This window comes from Pleurodeles waltl, unplaced genomic scaffold (genome assembly GCF_031143425.1).
Source record: "Pleurodeles waltl isolate 20211129_DDA unplaced genomic scaffold, aPleWal1.hap1.20221129 scaffold_39, whole genome shotgun sequence".
NCBI classification, from domain to species: domain Eukaryota; kingdom Metazoa; phylum Chordata; class Amphibia; order Caudata; family Salamandridae; genus Pleurodeles; species Pleurodeles waltl.
In genome coordinates this window covers 5924018-5946877 of record NW_027150097.1, presented here as the reverse complement: position 1 = coordinate 5946877, position 22860 = coordinate 5924018, and the positions used below count along the sequence as shown (strand labels likewise).

Genomic DNA, 22860 nt, shown 5'->3' with positions numbered 1-22860 from the left:
AAGACACTTGTCAGAAGTGGGGTTTGAAACCACGTCTCCAAGGGAGACTGTGACCTGAATGCAGCACCTTAGACCACCCGGCCATCCTGACACTCTTGACACCAGACTGATGGCTCAATTTCCAGCTTATAAACCAAAATGAGTGCCATGTACTGAGTGAATGTTATTTAATGTCCTCTGTATTTTCAATTCCAGACCTTCCTGCTCAGGGAAACAGTGGGATCTGAAGCTGATGAAGGAGAGAGGATGGATCATCCTGACAGTGGACCCTGTGGTGACTGCTACTAATTCTCAATCATCTACTACATGGGGTGTGGACTTGCAGAATTTTGAGCCAGTGCATATGGCCCGTGGTGACTGCTACTAATTCTCAATCATCTACTACAGGGGGTGTGGACATGCAGAATTTGGAGCCAGTTCAAGATTCAGATCAGGAGGTGCCTGGCTCCATACCAATCAACTCAGTGCCTCTGAGGAGAGGACTTGAACGGTACAGTTTGAGTCCTCGACCGCCATGCTCAACGCGGCTGCAAGGATTCGGGGTGGATTGACTGAATGTGGTATTTATTGTTGTGTACTATTCTTGTATACTGGATTAGTATAGTATCTTTTTTTTTGAGCAGCTATGTTTGTTTTGTATTGGTTAAGGAGAAATGTTGTGTTCGTCATGGGCACGCCCATGATGCACACCAAGGGAGGTAGGGAGTGTTAGTCTCCCCCGAGTTTTGGAGTTGGATGGTAGGTGCGGTGATGTGGAATCGGAGAGAATAAAAGGTAGGGGAAGGTGTTCCTCGTGGCCGAAGACTCCATATTATTCTTTGTGTATTTATTAAAACTTCTCTGCAAAACAGGCACTGTGTGTGCACGACGCAACACCCCCACCCATCCCATCCCCTGAATACAGAAGTTAAAAACCAGCTGTGATTGGGACGCAGGGGACCCTGGTGCCACTGAACCTTCTGCACTGTGAACCTGCTGAACTATTGACAGCTGCGCTTTTGATATGTAGGGTCGAAACCTTTATCTCGGCCCCTCTATCACGATTTGTTGAAGATGCTGTGATTTCCTGCTTTACCGATTTACTGCGATTTAGCCAACTTCAGGCAATTAGTGCAAGCAACGGAAAATAGATCTTATCGATAATTTACAGAAACTGTTGACATTGTTTTTGATACGGTGCTTGGGAAAAAAAAGTCCAAAAATGTATCCACCTCGCAAACTACACTTGCCAGAAGTGGGATTTGAACCCAAGCCTCCAAGGGAGGCTGCGATCTGAACGCAACGCCTTAGTCCACTCGGCCATCCTAACAGTCTTCACACCTTCCTCGTGGCTCAATTTCGAGCGTATAAACCAAAATGAGTGCCATGTACTGAGTGAATGTTGTTTAATGTCCTCTGTATTTTCAATTCCAGACCTTCCTGCTCAGGGAAACAGTGGGATCTGAAGCTGATGAAGGAGAGAGGATGGATCATCCTGACAGTGAATCCGGTGGTGACTGCTACTAATTCTCAATCATCGACTACGTGGGGTGTGGACATGCTGAATTTTGAGCCAGTGCACATGGCCGGTGGTGACTGCTAATAATTCTCAATCATCTACTACAGGGGGTGTGGACATGCAGAATTTGGAGCCAGTTCAAGATTCAGATCAGGAGGTGCCTGGCTCCATACCAATCAACTCAGTGCCTCTGAGACAAGGACTTGAACGGTACAGTTTGAGTCCTCGACCGCCATGCTCAACGCGGCTGCAAGGATTCGGGGTGGATTGACTGAATGTGGCATTTCTTGTTGTGTGTTATTCTTGTATACTGGATTAGTATAGTATCTTTTTTTTGAGCATCTATGTTTGTTTTGTATTGGTTAAGGAGAAATGTTGTGTTCGTCATGGGCACGCCTATGATGCACACCAAGGGAGGTAGGGAGTGTTAGTCTCCCCCGAGTTTTGGAGTTGGATGGTAGGCGCGGTGACGTGGAACCGGAGAGAATAAAAGGTCAGGGAAGGTGTTCCTCGTGGCCAATGACTCTATATTATTCTCTGTGTATTTATTAAAACTTATCTGCGAAACAGGCACCGTGTGTGCACGATGCAACACACCCCTCCCATGCCCTGAATACAGAAGTTAAAAACCAGCTGTGAATGGGACGCAGGGGACCCTGGTGCCACTGAACCTTCTGCACTGTGAACCTGCTGAACTATTGACAGCTGCGCTCTTGATATGTAGGGTCGAAACCTTTATCTCTGCCCCTCTATCACGATTTGTTGAAGATGCTGTGATTTCCCGCTTTACCGATTTACTGCGATTTAGCCAACTTCAGGAAATTAGTGCAAGCAATGGACAATAGATCTTATCGATGATTTACAGAAACTGTTGACATTGTTTTTGATATGGGTGCTTGAAAAAAAAAAGTCCAAAAATGTATCCACCTCGCAAAAGACACTTGTCAGAAGTGGGATTCGAACCCACACCTCCAAAGGAGACTGCGACCTGAACGCAGCGCCTTAGACCACTCGGCCATCCTGACACTCTTGTCACTGCACTGATGGCTCAATTTCCAGCTTATAAACCAAAATGAGTGCCATGTACTGAGTGAATGTTGTTTAATGTCCTCTGTATTTTCAATTCCAGACCTTCCTGCTCAGGGAAACAGTGGGATCTGAAGCTGATGAAGGAGAGAGGATGGATCATCCTGACAGTGAATCCGGTGGTGACTGCTACTAATTCTCAATCATCGACTACATGGGGTGTGGACATGCTGAATTTTGAGCCAGTGCACATGGCCGGTGGTGACTGCTACTAATTCTCAATCATCTACTACAAGGGGTGTGGACATGCAGAATTTGGAGCCAGTTCAAGATTCAGATCAGGAGGTGCCTGGCTCCATACCAATCAACTCAGTGCCTCTGAGACAAGGACTTGAACGGTACAGTTTGAGTCCTCGACTGCCATGCTCAACGCGGCTGCAAGGATTTGGGGTGGATTGACTGAATGTGGCATTTCTTGTTGTGTACTATTCTTGTATAATGGATTAGTATAGTATCTTTTTTTTGAGCAGCTATGTTTGTTTTGTATTGGTTAAGGAGAAATGTTGTGTTCGTCATGGGCACGCCTATGATGCACACCAAGGGAGGTAGGGAGTGTTAGTCTCCCCCGAGTTTTGGAGTTGGATGGTAGGCGCGGTGACGTGGAACCGGAGAGAATAAACGGTCAGGGAAGGTGTTCCTCGTGGCCAATGACTCTATATTATTCTCTGTGTATTTATTAAAACTTATCTGCGAAACAGGCACTGTGTGTGCACGATGCAACACACCCCTCCCATGCCCTGAATACAGAAGTTAAAAACCAGCTGTGATTGGGACGCAGGGGACCCTGGTGCCACTGAACCTTCTGCACTGTGAACCTGCTGAACTATTAACAGCTGTGCTTTTGATATGTAGGGTCGAAACCTTTATCTCGGCCCCTCTATCACGATTTGTTGAAGATGCTGTGATTTCCTGCTTTACCGATTTACTGCGATTTAGCCAACTTCAGGCAATTAGTGCAAGCAACGGACAATAGATCTTATCGATAATTTACAGAAACTGTTGACATTGTTTTTGATAAGGGTGCTTGGTAAAAAAAAGTTCAAAAATGTATCCACCTCGCAAAAGACACTTGTCAGAAGTGGGGTTTGAACCCACGTCTCCAAGGGAGACTGCAAACTGAATGCAGCACCTCAGACCACCCGGCCATCCTGACACTCTTGACACCAGACTGATGGCTCAATTTCCAGCTTATAAACCAAAATGAGTGCCATGTACTGAGTGAATGTTATTTAATGTCCTCTGTATTTTCAATTCCAGACCTTCCTGCTCAGGGAAACAGTGGGATCTGAAGCTGATGTAGGAGAGAGGATGGATCATCCTGACAGTGGACCCTGTGGTGACTGCTACTAATTCTCAATCATCTACTACATGGGGTGTGGACTTGCAGAATTTTGAGCCAGTGCATATGGCCGGTGGTGACTGCTACTAATTCTCAATCATCTACTACAGGGGGTGTGGACATGCAGAATTTGGAGCCAGTTCAAGATTCAGATCAGGAGGTGCCTGGCTCCATACCAATCAACTCAGTGCCTCTGAGACAAGGACTTGAACGGTACAGTTTGAGTCCTCGACCGCCATGCTCAACGCGGCTGCAAGGATTCGGGGTGGATTGACTGAATGTGGTATTTATTGTTGTGTACTATTCTTGTATACTGGATTAGTATAGTATCTTTTTTTTGAGCAGCTATGTTTGTTTTGTATTGGTTAAGGAGAAATGTTGTGTTAGTCATGGACACGCCCATGATGCACACCAAGGGAGGTAGGGAGTGTTAGTCTCCCCCGAGTTTTGGAGTTGGATGGTAGGTGCGGTGATGTGGAATCGGAGAGAATAAAAGGTAGGGGAAGGTGTCCCTCGTGGCCAAAGACTCCATATTATTCTTTGTGTATTTATTAAAACTTCTCTGCAAAACAGGCACTGTGTGTGCACGACGCAACACCCCCACCCCTTCCATCCCCTGAATACAGAAGTTAAAAATCAGCTGTGATTGGGACGCAGGGGACCCTGGTGCCACTGAACCTTCTGCACTGTGAACCTGCTGAACTATTGACAGCTGCGCTCTTGATATGTAGGGTCGAAACCTTTATCTCTGCCCCTCTATCACGATTTGTTGAAGATGCTGTGATTTCCCGCTTTACCGATTTACTGCGATTTAGCCAACTTCAGGCAATTAGTGCAAGCAACGGACAATAGATCTTATCGATAATTTACAGAAACTGTTGACATTGTTTTTCATACGGGTGCTTGGAAAAAAAAGTCCAAAAAAGTATCCACCTCGCAAAAGACACTTGTCAGAAGTGGGATTCGAACCCACGCCTCCAAAGGAGACTGCGATCTGAACGCAGCGCCTTAGACCACTCGGCCATCCTGACACTCTTGACACCGCACTGATGGCTCAATTTCCAGCTTATAAACCAAAATGAGTGCCATGTTCTGAGTGAATGTTGTTTAATGTCCTCTGTATTTTCAATTCCAGACCTTCCTGCTCAGGGAAACAGTGGGATCTTAAGCTGATGAAGGAGAGAGGATGGATAATCCTGACAGTGGATCCGGTGGTGAGTGCTACTAATTCTCAATCATCTACTACATGGGGTGTGGACATGCAGAATTTTGAGCCAGTGCATATGGCTGGTGGCGACTGCTACTAATTCTCAATCATGTACTACAGGGGGTGTGGACATGCAGAATTTGGAGCCAGTTCAAGATTCAGATCAGGAGGTGCCTGGCTCCATACCAATCAACTCAGTGCCTCTGAGACAAGGACTTGAACGGTACAGTTTGAGACCTCAACCGCCATGCTCAACGCGGCTGCAAGGATACAGGGTGGATTGACTGAATGTGGTATTTCTTGTTGTGTACTATTCTTGTATACTGGATTAGTATAGTATCTTTTTTTTGTGCAGCTATGTTTGTTTTGTATTGGTTAAGGAGAAATGTTGTGTTCGTCATGGGCACGCCCATGATGCACACCAAGGGACGTAGGGAGTGTTAGTCTCCCCTGAGTTTTGGAGTTGGATGGTAGGTGCGGTGACGTGGAACCGGAGAGAATAAAAGGTAGGGGAAGGTGTTCCTCGTGGCCAAAGACTCCATATTATTCGTTGTGTATTTATTAACACTTATCTGCGAAACAGGCACTGTATGTGCATGACGCAACACCCCCACCCCTCCCATCCCCTGAATGCAGAAGTTAAAAACCAGCTGTGACTCGGATGCAGGGGACCCTGGCGCCACTGAACCTTCTGCACTGTGAACCTGCTGAACTATTGACAGCTGCGCTCTTGATATGTAAGGTCGAACCCTTTATCTTGGCCCCTCTATCGCTATTTGTTGAAGATGCTGTAATTTCCTGCTTTACTGATTTACTGCGATTTAGCCAACTTAAGGCAATTAGTGCAAGCAACGTAAAATAGATCCTATTGATAATTTACAGAACTGTTGACATTGTTTTTGATACGGGTGCTTGGGAAAAAAAAGTCCAAAAATGTATCCACCTCGCAAAATACACTTGTGAGAAGTGGGATTTGAACCCACGCCTCCAAAAAAGACTGCAACCTGAACGCAGCACCTTAGACCACTCGGCCATCCTGACACTCTTGACACCACACTGATGGCTCAATTTCCAGCTTATAAACCAAAATGAGTGCCATGTTCTCAGTGAATGTTGTTTAATGTCCTCTGTATTTTCAATTCCAGACCTTACTGCTCAGGGAAACAGTGGGATCTGAAGCTGATGAAGGAGAGAGGATGGATCATCCTGACAGTGGATCCGGTGGTGACTGCTACTAATTCTCAATAATCTACTACATGGGGTGTGGACATGCTGAATTTGGAGCCAGTTCACATGGCCGGTGGTGACTGCTACTAATTCTCAATCATCTACTACAGGGGGTGTGGACATGCAGAATTTGGAGCGAGTTCAAGATTCAGATCAGGAGGTGCCTGGCTCCATACCAATCAACTCAGTGCTTCTGAGACAAGGACTTGAACGGTTCAGTTTGAGTCCTCGACCGCCATGCTCAATGCGGCGGCAAGGATTCGGGGTGGATTGACTGAATGTGGTATTTCTTGTTGTGTACTATTCTTGTATACTGGATTAGTATAGTATCTTTTTTTTGAGCAGCTATGTCTGTTTTGTATTGGGTAAGGAGAAATGTTGTGTTCGTCATGGGCACACCCCTGATGCACACAAGGGAGGTAGGGAGTGTTAGTCTCCCCCGAGTTTTGGAGTTCGATGGTAGGCGCGGTGACGTGGAACCAGAGAGAATAAAAGGTCAGGGAAGGTGTTCCTCGTGGCCAGTGACTCCATATTATTCTCGGTGTATTTATTAAAATGTATCTGCGAATCAGGCACCGTGTGTGCACGACACAACACACGCCTCCCACCCCTGAATACAGAAGTTAAAAACCAGCTGTGATTGGGACGCGGGGGGCCTTGGTGCCACTGAACCTTCTGCACTGTGAACCTGCTGAACTATTGACAGCTGCGCTCTTGATATGTAGGGTCGAAATCTTTATCTCGGCCCCTCTATCACGATTTGTTGAAGATGCTGTGATTTCCCGCTTTAGCAATTTACTGCTATTTAGCCAACTTCAGGCAATTAGTGCGAGCAACGGACAATAGATCTTATTGATAATTTACAGAAACTGTTGATATTGTTTTTGATACGGGTGCTTGAAAAAAAAAATGTCCAAAAATGTTTCCACCTCGCAAAAGACACTTGTCAGAAGAGGGATTCCAAACCCACACCTCCAAGGGAGACTGCGATCTGAACACAGCACCTTAGACCACTCGGCCATCCTGACACTCTTGACACCACACTGATGGCTCAATTTCCAGCTTATAAACCAAAATGAGTGCCATGCTCTCAGTGAATGTTGTTTAATGTCCTCTGTAATTTCAATTCCAGACCTTCCTGATCAGGGAAACAGTGGGATCTGAAGCTGATGAAGGAGAGAGGATGGATCATCCTGACAGTGGATCCGGTGGTGACTGCTACTAATTCTCAATCATCTACTACATGGGGTGTGGACATGCAGAATTTGGAGCCAGTTCACATGGCCGGTGGTGACTACTACTAATTCTCAATCATCTACTACAGGGGGTGTGGACATGGAGAATTTGGAGCCAGTTCAATATTCAGATCAGGAGGTGCCTGGCTCCATACCATTCAACTCAGTGCCTCTGAGACAAGGACTTGATCGGTACAGTTGAGTCCTCGGACGCCATGCTCAATGCGGCTGCAAGGATTCGGGGTGGATTGACTGAATGTGGTATTTCTTGTTGTGTACTATTCTTGTATACTGGATTAGTATAGTATCTTTTTTTAGAGCAGCTATGTCTGTTTTGTATCGGTTAAGGAGAAATGTTGTGTTCGTTATGGGCACGCCCCTGATGCACACCAAGGGAGGTAGGGAGTGTTAGTCTCCCCCGAGTTTTGGAGTTCGATGGTAGTCGCGGTGACATGGAACCAGAGAGAATAAAAGGTCAGGGAAGGTGTTCCTCGTGGCCAATGACTCCATATTATTCTCTGTGTATTTAATAAAACTTATCTTCGAAACAGGCACCGTGTGTGCACGACACAACAAACGCCTCCCATCCCCTGAATACAGAAGTTAAAAACCAGCTTTGATTGGGACGCAGGGGACCCTGGTGCCACGCAGGGGACCCTGGTGCCACTGAACCTTCTTTACTGCGAACCTGCTGAACTATTGACAGCTGCGCTCTTGATATGTAGGGTCGAAACCTTTATCTCGGCCCCCCTATCACGATTTGTTGAAGATGCTGTGATTTCCCGCTTTAGCAATTTACTGCGATTTAGCCAACTTCAGGCAATTAGTGCAAGCAACGGACAATAGATCTTATCGATAATTAACAGAAACTGTTGATATTGTTTTTGATACGGGTGCTTGGGAAAAAAAAGTCCAAAAATGTATCCACCTCGCAAAAGACACTTGTCAGAAGAGGGATTCAAACCCACACCTCCAAGGGAGACTGTGATCAGAACACAGCACCTTAGACCATTCTGCCATTCTGACACGCTTGACACCACACTGACGGCTCAATTTCCAGCTTATAAACCAAAATGAGTGCCATGTTCTGAGTGAATGTTGTTTAATGTCCTCTGTATTTTCAATTCCAGACTGTCCTGCTCAGGGAAACAGTCGGATCTGAAGCTGATGAAGGAGAGAGGATGGATCACCCTGACAGTGGATCCGGTGGTCACTGCTACTAATTCTCAATAATCTACTACATGGGGTGTGGACATGCAGAATTTTGAGCCAGTTCACATGGCCGGTGGTGACTGCTACTAATTCTCAATCATCTACTACAGGGGGTGTGGACATGCAGAATTTGGAGCGAGTTCAAGATTCAGATCAGGAGGTGCCTGGCTCCATACCAATCAACTCAGTGCTTCTGAGACAAGGACTTGAACGGTTCAGTTTGAGTCCTCGACCGCCATGCTCAATGCGGCGGCAAGGATTCGGGGTGGATTGACTGAATGTGGTATTTCTTGTTGTGTACTATTCTTGTATACTGGATTAGTATAGTATCTTTTTTTTTAGCAGCCATGTTTGTTTTGTATGGGTTAAGGAGAAATGTTGTGTTCGTCATGGGCACGCCTATGATGCACACCAAGGGAGGTAGGGAGTGTTAGTCTCCCCCGAGTTTTGGAGTTGGATGGTAGGTGCGGTGACGTGGAACCGGAGAGAATAAAAGGTCGGGGAAGGTGTTCCTCGTGGCCAATGACTCTATATATCTGCGAAACAGGCACTGTGTGTGCACGACGCAACACCCCCCACCCCTTCCATCCCCTGAATACAGAAGTTAAAAACCAGCTGTGATTGGGACGCAGGGGACCCTGGTGCCACTGATCCATCTGCAGTGTAAACCTGCTGAACTATGGACAGCTGCGCTCTTGATATGTAGGGTTGAACCCGTTGTCTCGGCCCCTCTATCACGATATGTTGAAGATGCTGTGATTTCCCGCTTTATCGATTTACTGCGATATAACCAACTTCAGGCAATTAGTGCAAGCAACGGATAATAGATATTATTGATAATTTACAAAAACTGTTGATATTATTTTTTGATACGTGTGCTTGAAAAAAAAAATGTCAAAAAATGTTTCCACCTCGCAAAAGACACTTGTCAGAAGAGGGATTCCAAACCCACACCTCCAAGTGAGACTACGATCTGAACACAGCTCCTTACACCACTTAGCCATCCTGACAATCTTTACACCTCTCTGATGGCTCAATTTCCAGCTTATAAACCAAAAATGAGTGCCATTTACTGAGTGAATGTTGTTTAATGTCCTCTGTATTTTCAATTCCAGACTTTCCTGCTCAGGGAAACAGTGGGATCTGAAGCTGATGAAGGAGAGAGGATGGATCATCCTGACAGTGAATCCGTTGGTGACTGCTACTAATTCTCAATAATCTACTACATGGGGTGTGGACATGAAGAATTTTGAGCCAGTTCACATGGCCTTTGGTGACTGCTACTAATTCTCAATCATCTACTACAGGGGGTGTGGACATGCAGAATTTGGAGCCAGTTCACATGGACGTGGTGACTGTTACTAATTCTCAATCATCTACTACAGGGGGTGCGGACATGCAGAATTTGGAGCCAGTTCAAGATTCAGATCAGGAGGTGCCTGGCTCCATACCATTCAACTCAGTGCCTCTGAGACAAGGACTTGAACGGTACAGTTTGAGTCCTCGGACGCCATGCTCAACGTGGCTGCAAGGATACAGGGTGGATTGACTGAATGTGGTATTTCTTGTTGTGTACTATTCTTGTATACTGGATTAGTATAGTATCTTTTTTTTGTGCAGCTATGTTTGTTTTGTATTGGTTAAGGAGAAATGTTGTGTTCGTCATGGGCATGCCCATGATGCACACCAAGGGAGGTAGGGAGTGTTAGTCTCCCCCGAGTTTTGGACTTGGATGGTAGGTGCGGTGACGTGGAACCGGAGAGAATAAAAGGTAGGGGAAGGTGTTCCTCGTGGCCAAAGACTCCATATTATTCTTTGTGTATTTATTAACACTTATCTGCGAAACAGGCACTGTGTGTGCATGACACGACACCCCCACCCCTCCCATCCTCTGAATGCAGAAGTTAAAAACCAGCTGTGATTCGGATGCAGGGGACCCTGGCGCCGCTGAACCTTCTGCACTGTGAACCTGCTGAACTATTGACAGCTGCGCTCTTGATATGTAAGGTCGAACCCTTTATCTCGGCCACTCTATCACGATTTGTTGAAGATGCGGTGATTTCCCGCTTCACCGATTTACTGCGATATAGCCAACTTCAGGCAATTAGTGCAAGCAACGGACAATAGATCTTATCGATAATTTACAGAAATTGTTGATATTGTTTTTGATACGGGTGCTTGAAAAAAAAATTGTCCAAAAATGTTTCCACCTCGCAAAAGACACTTGTCAGAAGAGGGATTCCAAACCCACACCTCCAAGGGAGACTGCGATCTGAACACAGCACCTTAGACCACTCGGCCATCCTGATACTCTTGACACCACACTGATGGCTCAATTTCCAGCTTATAAACCAAAATGAGTGCCATATTCTCAGTGAATGTTGTTTAATATCCTCTGTATTTTCAATTCCAGACCTTCCTGCTCAGGGAAACAGTGGGATCTGAAGCTGATGAAGGAGAGAGGATGGATCATCCTGACAGTGGATCCAGTGGTGACTGCTACTAATTCTCAATAATCTACTACAAGGGGTGTGGACATGCTGAATTTGGAGCCAGTTCACATGGCCGGTGGTGACTGCTACTAATTCTCAATCATGTACTACACGGGGTGTGGACATGCAGAATTTGGAGCCAGTTCAAGTTTCAGATCAGGAGGTGCCTGGCTCCATACCAATCAACTCAGTGCCTCTGTGACAAGGACTTGAACGGTACAGTTTGGTCCTCGACCGCCATGCTCAACGCGGCTGCAAGGATTCGGGGTGGATTGACTGAATGTGGTATTTCTTGTTGTGTACTACTCTTGTATACTGGATTAGTATAGTATCTTTTTTTTAGCAGCCATGTTTGTTTTGTATGGGTTAAGGAGAAATGTTGTGTTCGTCATGGGCACGCCTATGATGCACACCAAGGGAGGTAGGGAGTGTTAGTCTCCCCCGACTTTTGGAGTTGGATGGTAGGTGCGGTGACGTGGAACCGGAGAGAATAAAAGGTCGGGGAAGGTGTTCCTCGTGGCCAATGACTCTATATTATTCTCTGTGTATTTATTAAAACTTATCTGCGAAACAGGCACTGTGTGTGCACGACGCAACACCCCCCACCCCTTCCATCCCCTGAATACAGAAGTTAAAAACCAGCTGTGATTGGGACGCAGGGGACCCTGGTGCCACTGATCCATCTGCAGTGTAAACCTGCTGAACTATGGACAGCTGCGCTCTTGATATGTAGGGTTGAACCCTTTGTCTCGGCCCCTCTATCACGATATGTTGAAGATGCTGTGATTTCCCGCTTTATCGATTTACTGCGATATAACCAACTTCAGGCAATTAGTGCAAGCAACGGATAATAGATATTATTGATAATTTACAAAAACTGTTGATATTATTTTTTGATACGTGTGCTTGAAAAAAAAAAATTCAAAAAATGTTTCCACCTCGCAAAAGACACTTGTCAGAAGAGGGATTCCAAACCCACACCTCCAAGTGAGACTACGATCTGAACACAGCTCCTTACACCACTTAGCCATCCTGACAATCTTTACACCTCTCTGATGGCTCAATTTCCAGCTTATAAACCAAAAATGAGTGCCATTTACTGAGTGAATGTTGTTTAATGTCCTCTGTATTTTCAATTCCAGACTTTCCTGCTCAGGGAAACAGTGGGATCTGAAGCTGATGAAGGAGAGAGGATGGATCATCCTGACAGTGAATCCGTTGGTGACTGCTACTAATTCTCAATAATCTACTACATGGGGTGTGGACATGAAGAATTTTGAGCCAGTTCACATGGCCTTTGGTGACTGCTACTAATTCTCAATCATCTACTACAGGGGGTGTGGACATGCAGAATTTGGAGCCAGTTCACATGGACGTGGTGACTGTTACTAATTCTCAATCATCTACTACAGGGGGTGTGGACATGCAGAATTTGGAGCCAGTTCAAGATTCAGATCAGGAGGTGCCTGGCTCCATACCATTCAACTCAGTGCCTCTGAGACAAGGACTTGAACGGTACAGTTTGAGTCCTCGGACGCCATGCTCAACGTGGCTGCAAGGATACAGGGTGGATTGACTGAATGTGGTATTTCTTGTTGTGTACTATTCTTGTATACTGGATTAGTATAGTATCTTTTTTTTGTGCAGCTATGTTTGTTTTGTATTGGTTAAGGAGAAATGTTGTGTTCGTCATGGGCATGCCCATGATGCACACCAAGGGAGGTAGGGAGTGTTAGTCTCCCCCGAGTTTTGGACTTGGATGGTAGGTGCGGTGACGTGGAACCGGAGAGAATAAAAGGTAGGGGAAGGTGTTCCTCGTGGCCAAAGACTCCATATTATTCTTTGTGTATTTATTAACACTTATCTGCGAAACTGGCACTGTGTGTGCATGACACAACACCCCCACCCCTCCCATCCTCTGAATGCAGAAGTTAAAAACCAGCTGTGATTCGGATGCAGGGGACCCTGGCGCCGCTGAACCTTCTGCACTGTGAACCTGCTGAACTATTGACAGCTGCGCTCTTGATATGTAAGGTCGAACCCTTTATCTCGGCCACTCTATCACGATTTGTTGAAGATGCGGTGATTTCCCGCTTCACCGATTTACTGCGATATAGCCAACTTCAGGCAATTAGTGCAAGCAACGGACAATAGATCTTATCGATAATTTACAGAAATTGTTGATATTGTTTTTGATACGGGTGCTTGAAAAAAAAATTGTCCAAAAATGTTTCCACCTCGCAAAAGACACTTGTCAGAAGAGGGATTCCAAACCCACACCTCCAAGGGAGACTGCGATCTGAACACAGCACCTTAGACCACTCGGCCATCCTGATACTCTTGACACCACACTGATGGCTCAATTTCCAGCTTATAAACCAAAATGAGTGCCATATTCTCAGTGAATGTTGTTTAATATCCTCTGTATTTTCAATTCCAGACCTTCCTGCTCAGGGAAACAGTGGGATCTGAAGCTGATGAAGGAGAGAGGATGGATCATCCTGACAGTGGATCCAGTGGTGACTGCTACTAATTCTCAATAATCTACTACAAGGGGTGTGGACATGCTGAATTTGGAGCCAGTTCACATGGCCGGTGGTGACTGCTACTAATTCTCAATCATCTACTACAGGAGGTGTGGACATGCAGAATTTGGAGCGAGTTCAAGATTCAGATCAGGAGGTGCCTGGCTCCATACCAATCAACTCAGTGCTTCTGAGACAAGGACTTGAACGGTTCAGTTTGAGTCCTCGACCGCCATGCTCAATGCGGCTGCAAGGATTCGGGGTGGATTGACTGAATGTGGTATTTCTTGTTGTGTACTATTCTTGTATACTGGATTAGTATAGTATCTTTTTTTTGTGCAGCTATGTCTGTTTTGTATTGGGTAAGGAGAAATGTTGTGTTCGTCATGGGCACACCCCGGATGCACACAAGGGAGGTAGGGAGTGTTAGTCTCCCCCGAGTTTTGGAGTTCGATGGTAGGCGCGGTGACGTGGAACCAGAGAGAATAAAAGGTCAGGGAAGGTGTTCCTCGTGGCCAGTGACTCCATATTATTCTCGGTGTATTTATTAAAACGTATCAGCGAATCAGACACCGTGTGTGCACGACACAACACACGCCTCCCACCCCTGAATACAGAAGTTAAAAACCAGCTGTGATTGGGACGCGGGGGCCCTGGTGCCACTGAACCTTCTGCACTGTGAACCTGCTGAACTATTGACAGCTGCGCTCTTGATATGTAGGGTCGAAATCTTTATCTCGGCCCCTCTATCACGATTTGTTGAAGATGCTGTGATTTCCTGCTTTAGCAATTTACTGCTATTTAGCCAACTTCAGGCAATTAGTGCGAACAACGGACAATAGATCTTATCGATAATTTACAGAAACTGTTGATAATGTTTTTGATACGGGTGCTTGAAAAAAAAAATGTCCAAAAATGTTTCCACCTCGCAAAAGACACTTGTCAGAAGAGGGATTCCAAACCCACACCTCCAAGGGAGACTGCGATCTGAACACAGCACCTTAGACCATTCTGCCATTCTGACACGCTTGACACCACACTGATGGCTCAATTTCCAGCTTATAAACCAAAATGAGTGCCATGTTCTGAGTGAATGTTGTTTAATGTCCTCTGTATTTTGAATTCCAGACCTTCCTGTTCAGGGAAACAGTGGGATCTGAAGCTGATGAAGGAGAGAGGATGGATCACCCTGACAGTGGATCCGGTGGTCACTGCTACTAATTCTCAATCATCTACTATATGGGGTGTGGACATGCAGAATTTGGAGCCAGTTCACATGGCCGGTGGTGACTGCTACTAATTCTCAATCATCTACTACACGGGTTGTGGACATACAGAATTTGGAGCCAGTTCTAGATTCAGATCAGGAGGTGCCTGGCTCCATACCAATCAACTCAGTGCCTCTGAGACAAGAGACTTGAACGGTACAGTTTGAGTCCTCGACCGCCATGCTCAATGCGGCTGCAAGGATTCGGGGTGGATTGACTGAATGTGGTATTTCTTGTTGTGTACTACTCTTGTATACTGGATTAGTATAGTATCTTTTTTTTTAGCAGCCATGTTTGTTTTGTATGGGTTAAGGAGAAATGTTGTGTTCGTCATGGGCACGCCTATGATGCACACCAAGGGAGGTAGGGAGTGTTAGTCTCCCCCGAGTTTTGGAGTTGGATGGTAGGTGCGGTGACATGGACCCGGAGAGAATAAAAGGTGAATGTGGTATTTCTTGTTGTGTACTATTCTTGTATACTAGATTAGTATAGTATCTTTTTTTTGAGCAGCTATGTCTGTTTTGTATTGGTTAAGGAGAAATGTTGTGTTCGTCATGGGCACGCCCCTGATGCACACCAAGGGAGGTAGGGAGTGTTAGTCTCCCCCGAGTTTTGGAGTCCGATGGTTGGAGCGGTGACGTGGAACCAGAGAGAATAAAAGGTCAGGGAAGGTGTTCCTCGTGGTCAATGACTCCATATTATTCTCTGTGTATTTATTAAAACTTTTCTGCGAAACAGGCCCCATGTGTGCACGACGCAACACACACCTCCCATCCCCTGAATACAGAAGTTAAAAACCAGCTGTGATTGGGACGCAGGGGACCCTGGTGCCACTGAACCTTCTGCACTGTGAACCAGCTTAACTATTGACAGCTGCGCTCTTGATATGTAGGGTCGAAACCTTTATCTCGGCCCCTCTATCATGATTTGTTGAAGATGCTGTGATTTCCCGCTTTACCGATTTACTGCGATTTAGCCAACTTCAGGCAATTAGTGCAAGCAACGGGCAATAGGTCTTATCGATAATTAACAGAAACTGTTGATATTGTTTTTGATACGTGTGCTTGGAAAAAAAAAAGTCAAAAAATGTATCCACCTCGCAAAAGACACTTGTCAGAAGAGGGATTCAAGCCCACACCTCCAAGGGAGACTGCAATCTGAACACAGCACTTTAGACCACTCGGCCATTCTGACACGCTTGACACCACACTGATGGCTCAATTTCCAGCTTATAAACCAAAATGAGTGCCATGTTCTGAGTGAATGTTGTTTAATGTCCTCTGTATTTTCAATTCCAGACGTTCCTGCTCAGGGAAACAGTGGGATCTGAAGCTGATGAAGGAGAGAGCATGGATCATCCTGACAGTGGATCCGGTGGTGACTGCTACTAATTCTCAATAATCTACTACATGAGGTGTGGACATGCAGAATTTTGAGCCACTTCACATGGCCGGTGGTGACTGCTACTAATTCTCAATCATCTACTACAGGGGGTGTGTACATGCAGAATTTGGAGCCAGTTCAAGATTCAGATCAGGAGGTGCCTGGCTCCATACCAATCAACTCAGTGCCTCTGAGACAAGGACTTGACCGGTACAGTTTGAGTCCTCGAGCGCCATGCTGAACGCGGCTGCAAGGATTCGGGGTGGATTGACTGAATGTGGTATTTCTTGTTGTGTACTATTCTTGTATACTGGATTAGTATAGTATCTTTTTTTTGAGCAGCTATGTTTGTTTTGTATTGGTTAAGGAGAAATGTTGTGTTTGTCATGGGCACGCCCATGATGCACACCAAGGGAGGTAGAGAGTGTTAGTCTCCCACGAGTTTTGGAGTTGGATGGTAGGTGCGGTGACGTGGAACAGGAGAGAAAAAAAGGTTGGGGAAGGTGTTCCTCGTGGTCAATGACTCCATATTATTCTCTGTGTATTTATTAAAACTTATCTGTGAAACAGGCACCGTGTGTGCACAACCTAACACCCCCCCACCCCTCCCATCCCCTTAATACAGATGTTAAAAACCTGCTGTAATCAGGACGCAGGGGACCCGGGCGCCACTGAACCTTCTGCACTGTGAACCTGCTGAACTATTGACAGCTGCGCTCTTGATATGTTGGGTCGAACCCTTTATCTCGGCCCCTCTATCACGATTTGTTGGAGATGCTGTGATTTCCCGCTTTACTGATTTACTGCGATTTAGCCAACTTCAGGCAATTAGTGCAAGCAACGGAAAATAGATCCTATCGATAATTTACAGAAACTGTTGAGATTGTTTTTGATACGGGTGCTTGGAAAAAAAAAGTCCAAAAATGTATCCACCTCGCAGAAGACATTTGTCAGAAGTGGGATTTGAACCCACATCTCCAAAGGAGACTGTGACTTGTAGACAGTGCCTTAGACCACTTAGCCATCCTGACAATCTTTATACCTCATTGATTGGCTCAATTTCCAGCTTATAAACCAAAATGAGTGCCATATTCTCAGTGAATGTTGTTTAATGTCCTCTGTATTTTCAATTCCAGACCTTCCTGCTCAGGGAAACACTGGGATCTGAAGCTGATGAAGGAGAGAGGATGGATCATTCTGACAGTGGATCCGTTGGTAACTGCTACTAATTCTCAATAATCTACTACATGGGGTGTGGACATGCAGAATTTTGAGCCAGTTCAGATGGCCGGTGGTGACTGCTACCAATTCTCAATCATCTATTAAAGGGGGTGTGGACATGCAGAATTTGGACCCAGTTCAAGATTCAGATCAGGAGGTGCCTGGCTCCATACCAATCAACTCAGTGCCTCTGAGACAAGGACTTGACCGGTACAGTTTGAGTCCTCGAGCGCCATGCTGAACGCGGCTGCAAGGATTCGGGGTGGATTGACTGAATGTGGTATTTCTTGTTGTGTACTATTCTTGTATACTGGATTAGTATAGTATCTTTTTTTTGAGCAGCAATGTTTGTTTTGTATTGGTTAAGGAGAAATGTGTTCGTCATGGGCACGCCTATGATGCACACCAAGGGAGGTAGGGAGTGTTAGTCTCCCCTGAGTTTTGGAGTTGGATGGTAGGTGCAGTGACCTGGAAGCGGAGAGAATAAAAGGTCGGGGAAGGTGTTCCTCGTGGCCAATGACTCCATATTATTCTCTGTGTATTTATTAAAACTTATCTGCGAAACAGGCACCGTGTGTGCACAACGCAACACCCCCCACCCCTCCCATCCCCTGAATACAGATGTTAAAAACCAGATGTGATCGGGACGCAGGGGACCCTGGCACCACTGAACCTTCTGCACTGTGAACCTGCTGAACTATTGACAGCTGCGCTCTTGATATGTAGGGCCGAACCCTTTATCTCGGCCCCTCTATCACGATTTGTTGAAGATGCTGTGATTTTCCGCTTTACTGATTTACTGCGATTTAGCCAACTTCAGGCAATTAGTGCAAGCAACGGAAAATTGATCTTATCGATAATTTACAGAAACTGTTGACATTGTTTTTGAAACGGGTGCTTGGAAAAAAAAAGTCCCAAAATGTATCCACCTCGCAAAAGACACTTGTCAAAAGTGGTGTCGCGTGGGCTCTCATTATCCTAAATGAGACTACTGGATTTCTAGGTAGCAGGGTTGTTCCTGGTGAGGGGGACTAAGTCTTACCCACTTGGAAGGACCACTGTCACCTCAAATCCGGTTTTGCTCCGGCTAACTAGCAGTGCCTCATCTCTCCCAAGGGGAAGAGATAATTGGGCAGCTGAGCGCATGACATCTTTGGAACTTGTCAGGGAAGTCGTGGTCACTCAGATCCAAGCCAGCTCTCTCATTTACAGTATGATCTCATATACAAATGACAAAGACAGTTTGAGTTTTATAGATTGTTTTAATAAAACGACTGTGTTTTAGATATTAAGGCATGAGCCGCAATAACCAGAAGCATACAACACAGTAGGATTGAAATAGTCACAAGTAGAGTGAAACATACGAATAACGCTATCATGGTGTTAATAGATTCTACTCTCTCTCTGTTAATTCTATTTCGAACACAGCATGTTAAGCTTCTAACTTGCCTTTTATATTCCCCGGGAAGCCATCAACCCTCATACCTGAGCAAAAGCCTGTGATCTGGTTCAGCATGTGAAACGAGGCAGTCAGCTTCTAGTTGTGGTTCCCTGGTCGGAATCTCCCTCTTCCCTGTATTACGACAAGGAAGTGTTTTTATAACTAACATGTCAGTGTGATCACAAAATGTCCCTACGCAAGAATGCCAAAGACTAAACTCCTACCACGTCTATCGGCAATGTACCAGACTGTATCCTTGACTGAAGCACAGAGTGAACAAGAATGTGTTACTGAAAACTCCAGTGCTGAAGTAGGCTAAACAGTGTGATATAAAAAATAAAACAAGACCGTAGAACTGGCTATTTGAAAAATAACAGTATGAAGCTGAATAAAAAGCATTTAGAGCAAAGTGCACAGAGGCTCTATGCTGCGAGCAAAGGAATAAAATACATCCAGGGCAAAGTGCACAAAGGCCTAACACCTGAAGCTAACGCGCAAAGGATACATAAAACTGACCGCACTACACCCTCCCCTTGTCGGTAGCAAGTGGTTCTAATAATATAAAAATATGCCCCAGATACAAAAAATATACCAAATATATTTCGACAAGTCCAGAGGACATCAAAGCATAAAACTAATTTAAATTTGTAAGCATGTGACGGTAAAGCCAAATTCGATACAATGTCAATTACAAAAAAAAACAATTCTTAAACGGAAGCCACGGAAAGCAGGAGATCCTCCACTTCGACAGATGTCAACACTGGAAAATCCACGCCAAAAACTATCATAGAGCAGGTGTTTTCCAAAGCCCCAGAACCATCCAGAGCGGCACCCCGTCCAGGGCCTATGAATGAAACAATACCATCTTCCTCCAGGAAGGGAATCTCATAAACTGCCTCACGAAGCAAACGCAACTGCAGTGCATAAGTCTGGGAATGAGCCCTAATCGGGAACATCAACAGATTAGTATCAACCACTGGGGGGCGCTGTAGTGAGAGACAGAGAGCCAGTGCATGTTCAAACGAGCACCTAAGGCACCGAAACACGGGTTGCACACAATCCAAAACTGGTCGGAATGACAGAGACCAGTCACACTCCAACTGTCCTAGGAGTGTCGCTCCAAAATGCTGCATTATGCGTTCACAACACAGCTGCGCTGACGGGAGCGCCAATATTAGATCTCGTTGCGGTGGGACAGCCATTGCGGAAGAACAACAGCAACAGCAAAACACCAGCCAATAAAGCCAAAGTAATTGGAAATCCCCCAAAAATGCTTCCGAAAATAGAATGAATAGCCGAAGGTATCAAACCGAATATGGAAGAGAAGGTATGAGCAAAACCAACACCAACGGCTTTGAAAAAAATTGCAATTCCAGCAGTGCTGGACGCATTAAATATACGTCCCACGAGTTCACCAAAGTGGCTCGGAAAGTTAGTATTTAATAGGGACTGTATTTCTGCTGATGACCTCGCCACCTGAAGTGCGTAGGTCTCGCATGCAGATGTAAGGGCCACATGCTTTTGAAACAATAGAGCCTTCAGTCGACTCAACTTGTCAAAATTCACCTTGGAAGTAGCAATGTGAGGCCAGATGTCTGCTACCTCCCTAAATTGAGTGGGGGGAAACAACACATTCCCGCTGCACGTAACGGCCTTGGTGACAACGACTACGTAAACTATTCCGGCACGCATGCCACAAAATGCTTCACTGTTAAGAAGGACGTAGCTGCCATTTGAAAGCACCTGGAAAGTGTTTTTAATTACTAGGACTGGAACTCCCTTTAGATAGCAAGCCAAGTTCGCAACCGAGGCATTACACGCCCCATGCAAAGACAGCTGCTTGCAAACCATCGAATGGCTGACAGAAATTTCGCATTCGCATTCGCTAAGAAAAACCTCCCTCATACCATTAAGACATCTGTATAAAAAGGGAAGCTCCCACACCCCATGTATGTAACTGTCTTCCAACTTCTCATATCTGCCCACCGGAATATGCTTCAAACAAGAAGTGAATTGCAGAGTGGAGAAAGGCAAATTGATAACCCTGTGAATCAAGCACTCAGCTGATGGAATCTCAGCCACAGTAAAAGGCAACTTCTCCAACTTTTCAATATTTAACATAACATAGGTCGCTTCCTTTTTAGCCATTAGCTGTTGTTGACGTGTCAAATTAAAGGAAAAAAATATCTCCCTGGCTCAGATGTGCTGCCACGGAACGCGACCTGCCTTTAATGTCTGTAGAGTCCAACCCAACTGCATGATGGACCGCGTTTGACTCTGAACATGATATAAAGAAGACATATCTGATTTAATAATGTCTATAGCAGAGGAAACAATGTTATCAATCGTATATACACGGTCGGATAGGGTATGCATTCCATTATCCACAACAGACAATGCTTGTTTTAAATTCTCCTGATCTATCTGCCTTAACCGGGCCGCCGCCTCTTGTAGTGAAAGTTTCCAAATCTCATTGTACACTTCATACAAAAAACGCCTCTTCCGGGGTAGTCTTGGACCTGACAAAAAATCTTGCAAGTCAGTATTATTAGACAGTAACGTGAGATGTGACTTAACTGCATCTAGCGTGGATGACCTTAACCATTGTTGACAAAGTTTCCCCACGCTATATGTAGTAATAATATCAGCATGTTCTGGTTATATGTAGCGAGGGTCTGCCCTACTAGTCCTGAACCCCCCCGAAGAGGTGACAAAACGTTGATGACACCCATTAGTGTCTATGGGCCACAATAACCACCCGCCCGGACGTGTCAATGAAGTGTTAAGCGTACCATTCTGGACCCAGTCTGTAAGCTCATTAAACGTGGCATTAATATAGTGCTGCCAATTTTTCAATTTGGAAGGGACAGGTATGCTAGGCAAATTCAAGTCTCTAATTGTTGCTAAGCCCAAACAGCTAGTCTGTTGTACAGTGTCATTTAAGAAAATCATTTGGACAGGAATAATACATGCCCTAAACAAAGTGTCCCTACTCTGCATCTGCCAATTTTTCGTTCCCCAGACAATTTTCAAATCAACAGTTATGACCAGTATTCACACCCCTCAACTGAAAGTTTGGATACAAACAAATTTGAATACAGTAATTTAGTATCAGTCAATAACATTTGCTTATTAGCATGCAGAGTAACTTTAAAATAGTAAGACTTAGCACTCTGTTGATTATGCCCAGAGAAATATGCAAATTTATCAGAATACGTTTTAGAACTCCCCTGTCGAGGAGTCGGGCAATGTTCCCATTGCATATACTCAAATATTGATTTAGGGCTACTAGCTTTATGAATAAAGTGGTTTCCATAATATTTGTAGCAAAACATGTCACCATAATTATCTCTAAATTGGTAAGCATCTTCATTTTCATAGACAGTATAATATTGCAATTCTGTCAACATAGAATCAACTGTCTTTACATCCCAATCATCAGATACAATGCCTGGTATAACAATATCATTCATCGTCAATTTGAGAACATACGGTATTTTAATTATTTCAGTGGGACCATATATATCAAACATTACTCTATCCCACACAATCCCATCCGGAATTGGTACAGCAGAAATGTTCACAAAGGACAAGTCTCTACGAACCATAAGTGATGAAAAATGCGGTTTCAACACCTTCTCCACGTGCTCAATCTCAGATCGTTCAGGAAGAAAATGACCATGTATCACCAGAAAAAAGGTAACTACAAACCCCAGCCATAGGAAA

General features: G+C 45.0%; 2 non-coding genes across 2 annotated transcripts; both read right to left on the bottom strand.

The window, feature by feature from the left end:
* Nucleotides 1-2440: 2440 nt before the first annotated feature.
* Nucleotides 2441-2523, bottom strand: TRNAL-CAG (transfer RNA leucine (anticodon CAG)). Its single transcript has one exon. It is a non-coding gene; the product is annotated as a tRNA-Leu (tRNA).
* A 2348-nt stretch (nucleotides 2524-4871) lies between these two features.
* TRNAL-CAG (transfer RNA leucine (anticodon CAG)) lies at nucleotides 4872-4954 on the bottom strand. The gene has a single exon. It is a non-coding gene; the product is annotated as a tRNA-Leu (tRNA).
* Between the last annotated feature and the right edge of the window lie 17906 nt (nucleotides 4955-22860).